The sequence below is a fragment of the Alexandromys fortis genome, unplaced genomic scaffold, assembly GCF_014885135.2.
Source record: "Alexandromys fortis isolate MF-2015 unplaced genomic scaffold, M_Fortis_MF-2015_v1.1 scaffold_125, whole genome shotgun sequence".
NCBI lineage: Eukaryota > Metazoa > Chordata > Mammalia > Rodentia > Cricetidae > Alexandromys > Alexandromys fortis.
In genome coordinates, this window is record NW_026068026.1 from 4954552 (window position 1) to 4970509 (window position 15958).

At 44.7% G+C, this 15958-nt stretch overlaps 1 protein-coding gene across 3 annotated transcripts in view; it reads right to left on the reverse strand.

Moving 5' to 3' along the window:
* Ppm1h (protein phosphatase, Mg2+/Mn2+ dependent 1H) overlaps nt 1-15958 on the reverse strand; it is a 262145-nt gene that overhangs the window by 154919 nt on the left and 91268 nt on the right. The gene's annotated exons all lie outside the window — the stretch shown is intronic.

Below are 15958 nucleotides of genomic sequence, written 5' to 3' on the forward strand. Positions count from 1 at the left end.
TTGAGGCAATCTTCTGCCAAACCCAGGGACTACATGGAGGGGCCTCCCACATTTTCACACTTTTTAAAATATGTTATAATTAAAGAGTTTATTCCCTGGAACTTTCTTTTGAGCTGCACTTCCCCTAGGTTGCGAACTCCTGCTCTCTGCTCGCCTATAGCCTGGCACACGCCATACTATTTATTTCTAACTGTGCAGAGCTCTCTTTTTTAAGGAACTACAGTGTTGTCTCACAAAATGTTCGTTCCCACACGTTCATGTAATCAGAAATGGGTACCTTTATCATGACGAGCTTTTTATCTTTTTCTGAGTAGACAAGTATCATTTAATTAAAAAAAAATACCACCTTGGGTTGGCTCAATGGCTCAGTGGGCAAAACTATTTGCTGGCAAGCCTGACAATCCACAGTACCGTTTGTGGTTACATCCGCATGCTCTAAGACAAAGACCAAGCCCGTCACCTGCCAAGAGCTCTTCTATCTGGTTCAGGGTTTTGTATTCATCAGAACGGCCTCCCTATTCCTACGTCACACACATCTTCATCTCAGCTGCTTTTGTGAGCAGATTCTGCCTTTACTCATTTCATGTATTGTAGCTTTTTAGACTTTCTATTTAAATTTAAAAAATTTTCAAGTTGAATTTTGCTTAAAACATTTAAATATCACCTTCTAGGAGCTAATAAGGAAGTGAGTATTCCTTATTACACAGCAGTATTCCTGCTGGCCTCTCTGAGATGAAGGGGCCCTTGCTGTTCATTATGCCTGGTGTGGAGTGCTTGGGAGAGAGGGGGTGCCTTACCTTCACTCTCTCTCCTCTAAGGAAGGGACATTTTTGGATGCACGCGGTGAGGTTACCGACAAGGTGATGATTAACAGTGCCACACTGACTCCCAGACAGTCAATAACTGTCTCCAAGTGCCACAGTGAAGGCCACAAAGGGATAAAGACCGCATCTCGGCTCTTTCCCTGTGCATCACGGGGACATCAGGCAGTCTGTGACAAGCCAAGCTGGGCTGTAGGGAAACACAGAGTAGACCAGTGCTGCTCTAGTACTGAGAGCAAGAGCAGCTTCCCCTCTGCTTCTCTAACCACAGAAGAGTCTGTGTAAGACTCCAGGAGAGGAGGAGGCACAATGCCCATGCTTGCTCCCAGTTATCTCACTAGGTAGGACCGCATCTCAGGCCAGAATGGGTCCACCAGGCTCATGCTTCTGATCTAACCTTGGCGAAACAAGCCACAAGTCCCTCACAGCACCTTGTGGGCAAGGTCTTAGTTTCAGTTTCCAGAACTTGGTGTAATCCCACACTAGCGCCTAACCGTGTGCTGCAGTCTTTTGTTGTAACAACAGCAATAGCACCAGCAGAACTTCACTAGCTCCCCGGAAGCCTGACTCACCAGCCTCTGCTGGCTTCCAGGAGTCCATAAAAGCACATAATTACTTAAATCATGAATTCAGAAATCATCATCCCCTTAAAATGTAGCCTCCTGTCTGCGTTTATGGGTCTTAAATTCTGAAGCTGACCTGGTTTTGCCAAGAGGTCCCCAAGCCTTGCATTATACATGAGAAACCCAGGACCCTGGATGACACAGCTAAAAACAGCTGAGCTGTGAACACACTCGCGAGCCCCGAGCTCTTTCCTTGGCCGCGGCGCTCAGGCTGTTATTTTCCTATTGTGCATCTATTCCTGGTGGCACGCGCTTCAGAGGTCTGCGCTGCACTGACTCACCAGAGTTGGAGAGCTGAGAACAAGCAATTATCAGTGACCTTACTCTGCCATTTCATGTTGAATCAGTTCGTGAATAACCCGGAGAAATGCTACAACGTCAGAAATGTCAGTCTGGTGGGAAGACTGTAATATCGTCCTGGTGAGACATTTCAGCACTGCCCGGCTGATAAAGGACTGACCAAGAAAAAAAAAAAAAAAAGCCTTTTCTTTCTTTAAGAGATTAAAACACAAACAACCCCCTTTTTTTGTGTGTGTGTTTTGCCTATATGTATGCTAAACGTACCAGGTGCATGAAGAGGCCAGAAGAGGGCATCAGATCCCATGGAACCAGGCTATGACACACCATGTGTGCCAGGAATTGAACCTGGGTCCTCTCGAAGGGCAACAAGTGCTCCGTAAGGGTTGAGTCATCTCTCTGGCTCCCCTCCTCGCTGGCATCGTTGGAAATTGATTCCAGGGTCACATGTTCTCACTGAACTCCACTTCCAGCCCCCCCCCCCATCTTCTGGTTCCCAGTATGTCACCGTCAATATTTCTCACACGTTCAGTAGAAAGATTTGATTCTCTTCCATTTACTTTGATCCTAAAAAGTTCAATGTCTGCCAACTTAAATGCCATATTTTCTTCTTCAAAGGAAAATGTGTTACCTGTCACATGAAAAGAGAACGAGATTCCTATAAGTCAGCCTTCCTAAAGCTGCGACCCTTTAATACAGTTCCTCGTGTTGTGATGACCGCCATAAAATTATTTCATTGCTACTTCATAACTGTAACTTTGCTACTGTTATGAACCGTAGTGTAAATGTGTGATACATAGGATACCTGACCCCTCTAAGGGGTTGTGACTCACAGGCTGCGACCCGATGCAAGTCTAACAGTAAATGGAGAAAAATCTCAGTTTCCTAAGCTAGAATGCAGCCGCTTCTGTTCACTGAAAGCATACAAATACATGGACAACTAACCTGCCCTTGTCTTCTGCTCCTAAATGAAGCCTACACAATATGCCTATTTTGAACATTTGCAGATGGGCAGTAGACTATCATATTCCTGGTGAAGCTGTCTTCCAATCTCCTACAAAGAAGGCAAACATTTTCTCTGGAACCAACCTGGCTGCAATAAATTGTGGTTGCTATGAGCGTGGGCTCTCTGCTGAGAACAGGGCACAGAGCAGGTACTATTGGATGAACATAGGAGCCAGAGAGAAACCACCTCTGCTGCTCACTTCCTGGGGAGGAGAATGGCGTTTCTGTTGCCATTCCGTGTGCCAGAGAGCTGTCAGTGCTTTGCAGGGAGTAATCAACTCTTCGCATCTTCGCGCCAGCTCTGTGAGGCGACTGCTGTCCCCATCTCTGAGTGTGGCAGAGGGCAGAGTGTGTGGCGTGGCTGCTCATACCACACACCTCACCTGAACCTCATGAATTACGTTCTGAGTTGCCAAGGCATGTGTCGAACAAGAGGATTTTATCTACCTGAAAAACTCTGATAAGTTTTAAGTTAGAATTCAAATTCAGAAAGGAGGGGAAAAAAGAGGATGAAGGAAAATTCCCATCTGTTCAATACAGAAAATGTACAACCATTCCCCCAACACCTGAAAGAACAACATAAGAGCTGCGGAGTTTGATTCTGTTTTTAAAGGCAGTATAAAGGCCGAGGGCTTTAAACTAAAGATATGGCCTGGAGTGAGAGCGTGGCAGGAATTACGCCAGATCGGGAAGAGGGATTTGTGAAGGACACTAGGTGGAGTGAGATACCCCTGCCGATTCATTATAACCGAGAGGCAGACTAAAACTGTTGTCCAGGAGGAAATGAATCATTTATGAGAGATCAAATATAGCTGTCTATTACGAACATTCTCTTCTCTGGGTGACCTCGCTGTCCATGTTCTGTCGGGCTCTCTGAAGTGGGGACTGACCACCCAGAAAGGCTGCAGCAGGAAGACAACTTAATCCTTAATTCTGAGCTCCCAGGGAGATGATAAACTCCGGTTCCTGAGTTCCTGGGAAGTCTCGCTTTGGCCAGACACCTGACAGGTCCTTTGATAACAGCCCTTAGCAAGAATGAAGATGGTCAGTGGGAGGGACTCCCATCAGGACTGGCAGTGTCCCCTGGACAGCCACTCGAGAGCAGGGGAGGGAACAGAAGCTCACTCTATCACTCCAGGTAACAGTAGCCACATGCTGCCAGAAGGAAGCAGGGCAGTAAGAAAGAGAGCTCCTGAATGACGGACGGGCTTCTGCACTTCAGAGGTTAAGTACCACTTTGGGAGGAGGCAGTGTGGTGAAGGCCGCCACACACATGCTTTGGTGAAGCCTTCTTCAGTGACCCACACTTTCAGCTCCAGACTCTGGCTGTGGTTATGAGTGGCTGTGGACAATCATGGGTCTCAAAGCCAACATCCACCCTATGGATGGGCTAGAATTACACACACACACACACACACACACACACACACACACACACACACAGTGGAATTCTTAAAAAGCTTGTAGTCTATATTTCAAATTTGAGATGTTTACATTAAAATGTTCATATTCCGGTTTCTCTTGAAAATCAATGCATCTGCCTGCATATGTTCACACTATGTAACACCAGTTAGCCACCCCTGAGAGAAGGTTGTCCCCAGGAGATTGAACAAGTCCTTGCTAGTTTATTACAGACCTACCTATGCTAGTTAAATTGACAGCCTGGCCCCCATGGGTATTTGAACTGCTACCCTGATATCACAGCTGTGACTATACGAAAATAGGAAAATGATTAGACATGAACACCCTGCGATTGAAATAATTGCAAGTGTTTACTGCAGGGCTAGGGTGGTAGCTTAGCTGAGAAAGCGTTTGCCTTGTGGGTGTAAGAACAGGAATTTTAGCTCTTAAACCCATATTCAAAAATGTATAGCCGGGCGTGGTGGTGCATACCTTTAATCCCAGGAGAGGCAGGCGGATCTCTGTGAGTGTGAGGTCAGCCAGGGTAGCCTACTTGGCAAACTGAGGGCCAGTGAGAGGTTTTGTCTCTAAAAGTCAGGTGATGGTACCTGATAATGACACCTAAGGTTGTCCTCTGGTCTCCCCACCCACGTGTAGACACAGATCTGAGTGCAGTGGTGCATATGCCTGTAATCCAAGCACTCTGGAAGCCACACCGGACTGGGAATGTAGGGAGGTCCTCTCAGTGAGGAGGAAGAAAACCAAACCGGGATGGATTAGTACATAGCATCGGCTGTCAGGGAGCCACAGTCGTCTACGGTATCACATCTGTAGCAAAACTTCACAATCCAAAGAAACAGAAATGCATTTCTCACTGCTCTGGAGGGAGGAAAGACAGGAGATAACATACCCTGGGTCTATCGAGGACTGTCTTCCTGGCTCATAGTGACAATATTCTTGCTATATTACACGGCAGAAGGGACAGATGATATCTGTTTTATTAGACTATTAATTCCGTTCACAGGAGCTCCGTCTTCAGCCAGTAGTCACTCCCAGGAAGGCCCCACTTCCAACAGTGTCGCATTGGGGATAGGTTCCAACACATGATTGGAGTCTCACACACACACACTCACACACAGCCTATCAAAGCTTTTTTTCAGACTGACTCTAGAGCTGAGGCATCCATCATTAAAGTTCCAAGGACACAGAGGCAAATAAATGATAACAGAGCTGTGGAAAGGGTCACCGATGGGGTGGCTTATGAATTCAGCCTTAATGAAAGAAGAAGGAACCAGCACTGAGAGAAAAGCTCACGAAAGTGCCCCAAGCACAGGAGCAGTCTGAGACAATGGAGATGCAGTTTCTAACAGGTAGCCTGGGCAGGAGCTAACCGTAGGCTTTAACTATAGGCTTGGTGAGGAAGATTATCTCAGAACTAAAACATGCAATTCTCCAGGGACTTTACCCCACAGAGTCCCCTGGGAGGAAATGAGGATTGCTTAAACAAAGGCTCCTTACGCTAACAGTGGTTCTAGAAAGCATTCTAGAAGCCTCATGGTAGATGAGGGAGCATGGCAACAGAGGGAAAAGCACCGGGGAAGGTCTCTACGTACAAGTGACACAGAGGTCATGAGCCCAGCACTGGCTCTGGGTGGAGGAAGAGGAGGTGTTCAGAGGTGCCATGTGAAGTCCTGAACAGTCTCGCAGACATGGACCCTTGGAAGGGAGGGGAACAAGAGCATGAATCCTAGGTTCCAAGACGGCAAAATAGGCAGACAGGTGTTCCAGTTTGCTTTTTGTTTATTTCAGCTTACATTTCCCCATGACAGTTCACCACCAACTGAGGCCAGCACAGGAACCACGGCAGGAGGCTGTTTGGTGGCTTGCTCTCAGGTTTGTCATCAGCCTCTGTTCTTATACAGTCAGGCTCAACCTAGGGATGGTAACACTCTATGTGGGCTGACCCTTCTACATCACTTAGCATCAAAAAAAATGCCACCCATAGACCAATCTATAGTCTGAGCAGGGAACTATTCAGCTGAGGGGCCCTCTTTCCCGGTGTCTACTTGACAGCCTAGATCAGCCAACCTAACAGAGCACTGAGATCAGGAAAGGAGAGAGGAAGGTGAGTGAAATGAGGTTTAGGGGTGCAAAGTTCTGCAAGATAAGATAATGAAAGTAGCTTTAGGTCAACAGACAAAATGTTCTAAGATAGTAGAAATACCAAAGGGGTTAGCCAAGTTCAGCTGGAGCTGTGTCAGTGCTATCGCCTGTGGGCCAACGTGGATCAGTTTTTGTGTGGTTTACAAGCCAAGAATGGGTTTGCTTATTTATTTATTTTATAGTCGGACGAGAAAGAAAAACCAGGATATGCTCAAAACATTTGAAATTCCAATTTCATGGGAACACATCCACACTGTTTACTGACCCATTGTCTGTGGCACTCTTCTGCATTATGGTAGGCGACTTGTGAGAACAGACACTAACTTCCCAACAGATCCAAGTAATTTACTACCAGGACTTTCACAGAACTTAGGTCATAGTCTCTGTTTTCTCTGAAATTGTCGTTTGTGGACCAGAAACAGTTGAACACCAATAATGTCACAGACTTGGACCAAAATGCAGGTGACGAGAAGGTGGGTGCTGTGTGGTTGGGCACCCAGGGCGTTGGCACACACCCTGATATCACTGGTAACACAAGGGGGAGAGACTTTGCTACAACGGTTCTGAAGAGACTTTTGGTTTCTATTTTGTTCATCAGTATAATTAAATGTCTAGGACTAAAAAACCCACACTGAAAATCAGAAGACACGCTGATGTGGGCAGACCTCACGCAGACTTAGCCTGGCATCTTCCTCACCTTGGTTGTTCGGATATAAATTTTAGCTTAGCAAAAATAAATATTACAAAGTTGCCTTAGGTGTGTCCTCTCAGTTATCCTCATGGCAAAGTAGTAATATCATCAGTGTCTTAGCTTCTGTATTTAAAGGGGGAAGTTCATGCTTGGTCAAGTGCTAGAGCAACTCAGAGATGGAGGCGACACAGGGCCTATCCAGAAAGACCTGAGATTTCCGAGTCAAAACACAAGCGATATCTCTTTTGAAGATTAAGTACAATGTTACTCATAGGCTGATGGAGGTGGGTCTTGTAATAATAAAGAAACTGCCTCGGCCCTCATAGGACAGAAAATTAGGTAGGCGGAGTAGACAGAAGAGAATGCTGGGAAAAAGAAGCTTAGTGGAGAAGTCGCCATGAATCTCCCGCTCCAGACAGACGCAGGTTAAGATCCTCCCTGGTAAGCCAGCTCGTGGGCTACACAGAATATTAGAAATGGGTTAGAACAATATGTAAGAGCTAACCAATAAGAAACTGGAACTAGCCGGGCCAGGCAGTGTTTGAAAGAATACAGTTTCCGTGTAATTATTTCTGGGCATAAGCTAGCCATGCGGGCGGCCGGGTGCCGGGGACGCAGCCCTGCCGCTCCTATTTCAACAGATGGCGCCCAACGTGGGGCTAAATCCACTTAAAAACCTGAGAAGCCTTAAAAATAAGGGAAACAGAGTTTAACACAGATTTTTGCTGTTTTGTTGGTGACATGCTGTAGAGAGATTCCTGATTCAGCAACAGCAGCAGAGAAAAAAAGCTGCGTCATTTTAAAGCGCGGCTTCCTGGTGCTATGCTGCCAGCGTGAACTCTGGCTTTAAAGCATTTCAAGGCTTTTATGGGACTGGATGTTTCTGTTCCCACTTGGGATCGGAGGAGATTGCTCTGAGACCTGCCGATGGCTCAGCGTTCCCTGCCTACACCTGGGCAGATGGCGGAATCAGGCTTAGGCAGGCGGAAGAGCATGGCGGATTCCTGCTGCCATACAGAGACGCGTTTTCAGACTGCGCAGTGCTCTGCGTGTCAGATTTGGCTGTAACTTGGATAAAAAGAGTTTCTGTGCTGCACACTCAGTCTCAAAATTAAATTGCTGATTGCGGCTCCAATGTAAACTGCTGTTTGCCTGTAACTGTGCTCAGCTCAAAAGCACCAAATGACTCTGAGGCAGGAGCGGCTGCTCCTTGCTGAACTGTGCTGATCTCAGGCAGGAACTACCGTAATTACCTTAAAACCGTGCAGTTAAGGTTTAGACTGGGCAGGACACAGGCAGTACCGTATTACCTATACATGGTGCAACTTAAGTTTTTAAGAAATGCTTAACATTTTAAGAAATGCTCCTGGAAAAAAAAAAAAAAATTACAGATTCACAGTAAAACAGATTCAGACACCGTTGGATGAATGTACGTAGGCTTGGGGAAAAAAAGAGAATATAAAGAATAAAGTTAATGTCTTAAAAAGAAAAAGGGTAAAGTCTTTAAAGAGACAGAGTACAGAAGTACAGATAGTTATAGATTAAGAGAAATAAAGAAAAATAAGCCACGTAAAAATGAAAAATTCACAGAGAGTCTGGATTATGTACATTGTGTTTTCTTTAAAATTTTTGACTGTGAAGGAGCTAAGTACAAAGAGACATTTTATTATATGGGCTGCTAAGCTGAACCTGCACATATGTTCTAAAGGTATCTTGACTTCAAAATTTGGATCTAAGGATATGATGCTTTGGAGAGGGTCTTCTTTTGTTTCCACAGAGGATGTGACCCTATGGATTGCATCTATCCCGGTATGGTATGATAGACCACGCCCTCCTGAAAGGTTGCTGTGAACACCCTCAAAAAATTACTTCACTCAACTGCCAACCGAGATGAACCTGACACACAGGTTACACCCTAAATGATCTGATTAACAGTGCCCCCATTCAGCAGGAAGCAGTTTGGAGAGAAAAAACTACGCCCATGTTCCCAAATATTGTTTATAAATGTTCTTTTACATTTAAAGGGGGATATGATATAGATATGAATAATTTGCATTGGTATGGATTTTAAGGTCAATTTTGTTATATGTATATGTATTTTTGATCTTGATTAAGGTATTGTGATTGTGTAGTTCATTTAAAATGTAATGTATAATTAGGAAATATAGGTTGTTAATGGATAATCATTGCTAATAGTTAAGCTTGTAGTCATGTTAATTAGATTTTCTAGATATATAGAGATATATTTCAATTAGATAGGCATTCTTCATATCTTTCAAAGACTGCAGAATATGGCATTTAAAATATTTTAATAACTTAGGACTTTTCATGACAAGGAGACACGTCTGCTCCTGGCAGCACCAGCTACTTCAAGAGGAAGATGGGCATCGAAGAGGATCCTTATGGAGTTTGATAGCCATTTGGGCAAGAAACTGCTCTTGCCTGGACTGTTGCATAAACTGGACACAGAGAACCCGCAGAGAGAGGACTGCTGAACTTGCCTAAAGGTGAGATGGTCTTTCGGGGTTCCTGATTCATGAAAGAGTCTGCGAGACATTCTGCAGGACACAGCAGAAAATGACTGAACTGTCTTTGAAATTTCCTGCTTCATGGAAATGTCTCTGGATACCATGGGCCTGTAGGCCGAAGATGGATGCCCCAACGGTACAGAGGAACTTTGGGTGACTGTCCAGGCAGCGAGATGTCTCTGTCATTTCTAGAGTTTTCTTATTTCTTGTTTACTTAGGTAATATTATATCCTTCTGGAGTCTTTGATGGAGTTGAAGAATGAATAGTTATAGTTTTCCTTAGTTATGATAAGAGATAAAATAGATATAAATATTGTAACTGTAATTCTTACTTGATAACTGTTTTGTTATATGTAATTTTACTATGTTAAAGTTAAAGCCTTTCTTTTTTGTTTAAACAGAAAAAGGGGAAATGATGTGGGAGTGATTTCTTATTAATAAAGAAACTGCCTAGGCCCCTTGATAGGCCCACCCTTAGGTGGGTGGAGAAAACAGAAGAGAATTCTGGGAGAAAGAAGCTTAGTGGAGGAGTCGCCATGATTCTCCCGCTCCAGACAGACGCAGGTTAAGATCCTCCCTGGTAAGCCAGCTCGTGGGCTACACAGAATATTAGAAATGGGTTAGAACAATATGTAAGAGCTAACCAATAAGAAACTGGAACTAGCCGGGCCAGGCAGTGTTTGAAAGAATACAGTTTCCGTGTAATTATTTCTGGGCATAAGCTAGCCATGCGGGCGGCCGGGTGCCGGGGACGCAGCCCCGCCGCTCCTATTTCAACAATAGGCAGCTGTTCTCTTCCACTGGGAATTTAAAAAATAAGGTAATGTAGTATTTTTTTTTAAAGAAAGATCTCCCTTTGTGCGAGAAACAGCTTTTAGAAACAGATTGAACTTTGAAACTAAAATATGAAACCAAAAGATAAAGACACTGTAATCTCAACAGACATCAAGTCATACACTCTACTCTAGTTTGCTTCTCCGCTGCAGTAATAAAACACAGACCCAAAGCCACCTGGGATGGTAGGGTTTGTTTCCACTTATAATTTACAGCCGTATCTAAGGACACGCATGCAGTAACCCAAGACAAAAACCTGGGGGCAGGAGCTGACGCAGAGACCCTGAAGAACACTGACTTCTGCTGCCTCTGTTACACAGCCCAGGCCCACCTGCCTAGGGATGGCACCACCCACAGTGAGCTGGTGGGCTGGGCCCTCCTATATCAGTTAGCAATAAAGATAATGTCCCACAGATAAGTCCATAGGCCAGTGCTAAGGGAGGTCATCTTCAGCTGAGATTCTGTTTTCTCAGGCATGTCTAGGTTTGTGTTAAATGACAAAATCGAACACACCCCGCTTCCCTACCCTCTCCCACTATCTGGGACTAAACTCAGGTTAGTGATGCATCAGGCAACTGTTCTACCAGTGAGCTACATCCCCCCAGGTGACAAATACATAATGTTTTAAAAAATATTTTAAAACTTATCGTGCAAAGCATTGGGTCTCATTTTTGACATTTCTGCCGCTGGTAATATGTGTTACTCTGGAGTTCGTGTTGATATTATAACAGTCACTACAGTGTTTGCCCGCTTGTTTTGCATTTCCCTTTTTCCTTTTAAACACACACTAGGGCAAGCTCTAGACCACTGAACCTCATACAACGCCAGCCATGGGTGCGTGTTCGAGCAACTCTTTAATTGCTTCTGTTGACACCCCTTCACCCTCCTCACCATCCTGCCCCACTGCAGCCTCGCACCCCTGCAACCTCCTGTTTATATGCCACATGCATCCTACTGCCTTCCTCCCCTCCCTCAGCACCTCTTCCTCCTGCTCACGTTCTTCTAGTTCCACAGTCCCACACTTCTGCACATGCGTGAACATCACGGCTCAGATCTGCTCATGAGAATGTGGATCTGTGCCACTTCATGCTTTCCAGACCCATCTGTTTTCTCGCAAACTTCATCATTTCATTGTCCTTCAGAGCAGAAGAAAATTCGATTGTGCATTTTTACAAACTTTTCATCGTCCATTCACCCAAGGACAGATATCAGGGTGGAGTCCATCTTTTTGTTACTGTGAAAAATGCTACAATAAACGCGGATGAACAAGCTTGTGTGTGTGTGTGGTACGATGTATGCTTGACAGTGCTTGACAGCTAGTTCATATGCTTGTTCTATTTTTAATCTGTGAGGAACCTTCATACTGATTTCCACCATGGCCGTACAGTTCACACTGCACCAGCAGAAAGTAAGGAATTGTCTTTCCCTATATCCTTACCACATTTTTTATTGGCATATTCTTCAAAAATCCCACAATACAACCTTGGATAAATCTTGTGTGTTGCTAGCCTTGATGTTGAATAAAGAAAGTATCTGTCTATATCAAATTCTGCTATATTCCTTATAAATATTACACAGACAGAGACAGGCAGTGCCATGCAGCATGATTTGGCTTTGAGAAAAGTCTCCCATCCAAGAATTAACCAGGCCTAATCCTGCTTAGCTTCCCAGGGTCAGATAAGATCAAATGTATTCAAGGTGTTATGGTTTGAATTTCTTAATTCTTGTTTAAGAAAATAACTTTAATGAGCTAGGGAGATAGCTCTGTGGGTAAAGTGCTTGTCAGGTAAACTTTAGGAGCCAAGCTTGGATGCCAGGCACTTCTAATTCCAGGACCAGGGGAGGTGGAGGTGGGAATGAGGGGGGGGGAGAAAGAAGGTAGGAATCTCTGGGGATTGCTGGCTTGCAAGTCTTGCCTAACCACCCTAAGAGAGATTTTAGAGGGTTTCTCTGCGTAGCTCTGGCTGTTTGGAACTCACTTTGTGGTTTAGGCTGGCCTGGAACTCAGAGATTCACCTGCCTCTGCCTCCTAAAGTCTGGGATTAAAGATGTGCACCACTACCATCCGACTCTGAGAGATTTTATCTTTAAAAGAAACGTTTTCTAAAAAAGGACACCAGAAGTTGACCTCTGGTTTCATGCACTGAATATACTTCATGGGTAGGCACATATGTGCATATGTGGAAACCATGCCAACCAAACCCAGAATGGAACAGAAGCATCCAGCGGGCAGTCAGGCTTTAATGGAGATTTGTGAATCTTTTTTTTTTTTTTGATATAAAAAGTAAAAGCAGAGGGAGTAGAGACAGTCTCCCTGGGTTTGAGTCCCAGGCCAGCCACTTGACAGCTAGGTGACCTTCAGCAAGTTCCTTTATGTTCCCATTGCCTCAGCTCCTCATCAGTAAGGCAGAGAGGAAGAGGGGAGCAGCTGACTGACTGCTGGGAAACAGTTACTTAAAAGCGGTTCCCATTGTATGGCTCAGCTAAAGCTCACAACTCTAGACATGAGAACAATGCCATTATGTTCACGCAACACGCCAGTGTTATATGCAAAATAATTCAGAGGCAAGACGCAGACAAGCCATCCTGGCATTTTCTCAGAGTAACTGAGATTTTTTTAAGTGATATATTATACTAACACAGACGATGCTAACACAAACGATGCTCTTGAGATGGGCTTTGTAGCAGCCAGTGGAACACAGGGAGCTGGAGGAGGCTTGTGATACCTCACTGGGACTCTCTGTGCTCCAAACAGTATCAAAATCAACAACAAGATCACCGTAAAATGTACTGGAAGAGCAGTAACCATTTTCCTTCTCAGGACTTCAGTCTTTGCATTCTGGTGTCTAAAAACATGAGATCGAAAAGTAGCGTGCCTCGGAGAAATCTTCACACCTGCATTTTCACAAATGTGAGTGAGAAAGCTTGTTCTGTTGAGGTCAGAACGCTAATGACACACCCAGGGCCCCCTGGGTCGGGTCCTCATCTGACCCAACAATTTTCACTTTGTCCCCAGACCCAGAAAAAAGCTCAGTTGCCAATCCAAGTCTCCTCAATGGAACAGGGAAAGAACATGACATGTTAAACCTTGAGGCCCCTGGAGGTCCAATTAGGATCCATTTTATTTCAGGTAAATAAATTTCCGTAATCTCCAAAAGAGGGAAAGTGTGTTTAGAAAGACAAGCAACCTGACAGTAAACACTTTGATTGGATGCTCAATCTAACAGCGCAGTTCAATTGCAAAATAATGTTAATCAAAACCTACGAATGTCTTGAACAAATGAACTCAATCTTGTCATGCCGTACCACGAGCATGCGTGAGCTCCAGAGCGGCCAGTCTTATTGCTCAAGTTTAAGATGTTTTAAGTAGGATTTCTTATGTTGTCTCAAAAAGCAGAATGTCATGAACTGATGAAATTGGTTGAACTGACTTTTATGAAGTGAGTCACAAGTTATGAAGGTGCCCAGCTAAGATTAGAATGACTGTAGGCATAGCTTGCCCAAGGGGAAGAAAAACATACAATAAACAACCCGAAAGGGGGTGGGTTAAAGGTTGAAGTTACTATCCTTGTGAGGCGGAAAAGATGAAGGATTTCATACTCAGGTTGACTGGCTGCAACTGAAACTAGCTGTGCTGACTTCTTATTTGGGGATTTTCATGTTTCTTTACGTTTTAGTTTGATCCCTAGGTAGTTAGCATGGGTAACATCATTTTGTATTGGTCTGCTTTGGTCTGGGGTACTTGGCCAGTCTAAAGACACGGCCTCTCGTAAATTTGAGTTAACTGAAATTCAAGAGAAACAACTCAACCACCCAAAGGAAAACTGTATTTCATTCCAAGAACCTCTAGCAGAAAAGGAACTTGGGAGCAAGCTAACAGAGCCATGGCTACAGGGGCCAGGGTCTGAGGTATCTCACCGTGGAACATGCCTTACAGACAAGCGCCTGCCTAATCAGGAGGCATGGCTTAAACACAGAACAGCTGCCCTGGGCAGGGGAGTTTCAGGGCCGAAGGGAGCCATGAAGGCAGAGACAGGCATTTTTTAATACGATCAATCTAAACTACCCAGCAAAACAATTAACTCCCTTTACGGGAATCTGTGGCACTGGGAATCACAACAGCTGGCTTGTCTCTGTTTAGAGACTGCGGGCATCTGTGCATCAAATAAGATGCCTCTAAAGGCCTCTTCCCCAACTGTTGAGCCTGTCTCCCCACATCTTCTTCACTGCTCCCATACTTAGGCCAAAATCTAAACCACTTTCAGAGCTAAAATGGTTTTCCAAATAACATAGATGCTCCTTGTTTCATTGAGGAAATTCTCTGGTACCCAGAAAGCCATACTTAACATACAGCAGGTCTCAAGAAGTTAGAAATGAGATTGAGTCAAACCTCCCTCTAACTAGACCTTTATGTGGGGGTGTAAAAAAGGAGCCTCCAAAGCAATTATTCCCTGGAGTTTTGAATTTGGCTTGCTTTTCTTCTCCCTAAACAAATTTTCCCTTGGAGATTGTCTTTACTCCCAGGCTTAGCTTGGGATCCAAACACTGAGTACTGCCAAGCAATGAAGCCAAGTTCACATCTACAGTGCGGATCTCAGGGGTGTCTTGACTGTCGGTCCAAATGACTTCAGAACATCTGCGTCATTACAGCATCCAAGCCGCTCAAGTCTGTGCTAGCTCTCTCTTCTTTGTAGGGCTGCCTTGCATTTCAAACACAGCCTTCCTTCTGAGGTTCTTTGCGCAAAGGGCCAGGAATCTTCCTACATTCCCAGCTCCCCCATTTGTGCCCACACCTACTTTCTCAGCCTCTAGGTTCTGCTTCACAGTTGTGATTTATATCATCCACACTCTAGGTGTAGAATGAGAACTCTGTCACACCCCTTAGGCACTGACGCTTTCCAACACCTTGCTGTCTTCCTTGGGTGATCGATCATACTGACTTTTCTAAACCAGGAATGTTCCCGTGTCTCTCTCAGTCTAAGTTCCATTAAATGGACTCTTGACAACTTTAGGATATGAATTAAATTCCTTCATTTCCCCCATAACAATCTTCCTAATTGTGGTCCTCATTTCTCCTACCTGCTCTGGTCACACTACTTATCCCTAATCACACCTGCTGGATCACACTATTTATCTCTGGCCATAATAGACTGCTGTTAAGGACAACATCATGCTGCTCCTGAGGATTCTGTATCATGTGACTTTTGCTCTGTGTGCCATGATCTTCTTGTCTGGCAAGCATGTCCTACCTACTAGAGTTTGGATACTGACTGTTCTCTGCGCCCCAAAGGTCCATTCACAAAAGCCTGACTTCCTCAGTGGTGTTGTTGGGAGGTGGAACCTGGGGGAGATTCTGGATCTTTGGAAGGATGTTCTCAAAGATGACCGTGGGACTGTGGCTCTGGTCTCTAGCTTGTGAGGTGAGCAGTTTACCCCCACATGTTCCTGCTATGCTGTGCTGATTTGCCACAGGCCCAACTGAGTTGATGTTTTTCTATGGAAAGTGAAGGAAAGGTAGAGATAGTGGAGAAAGCGTGCACAACAGTGCGCACCTGTAATTCCAACAGTCAGAAAGCTGAGACAGGGGACCATAAG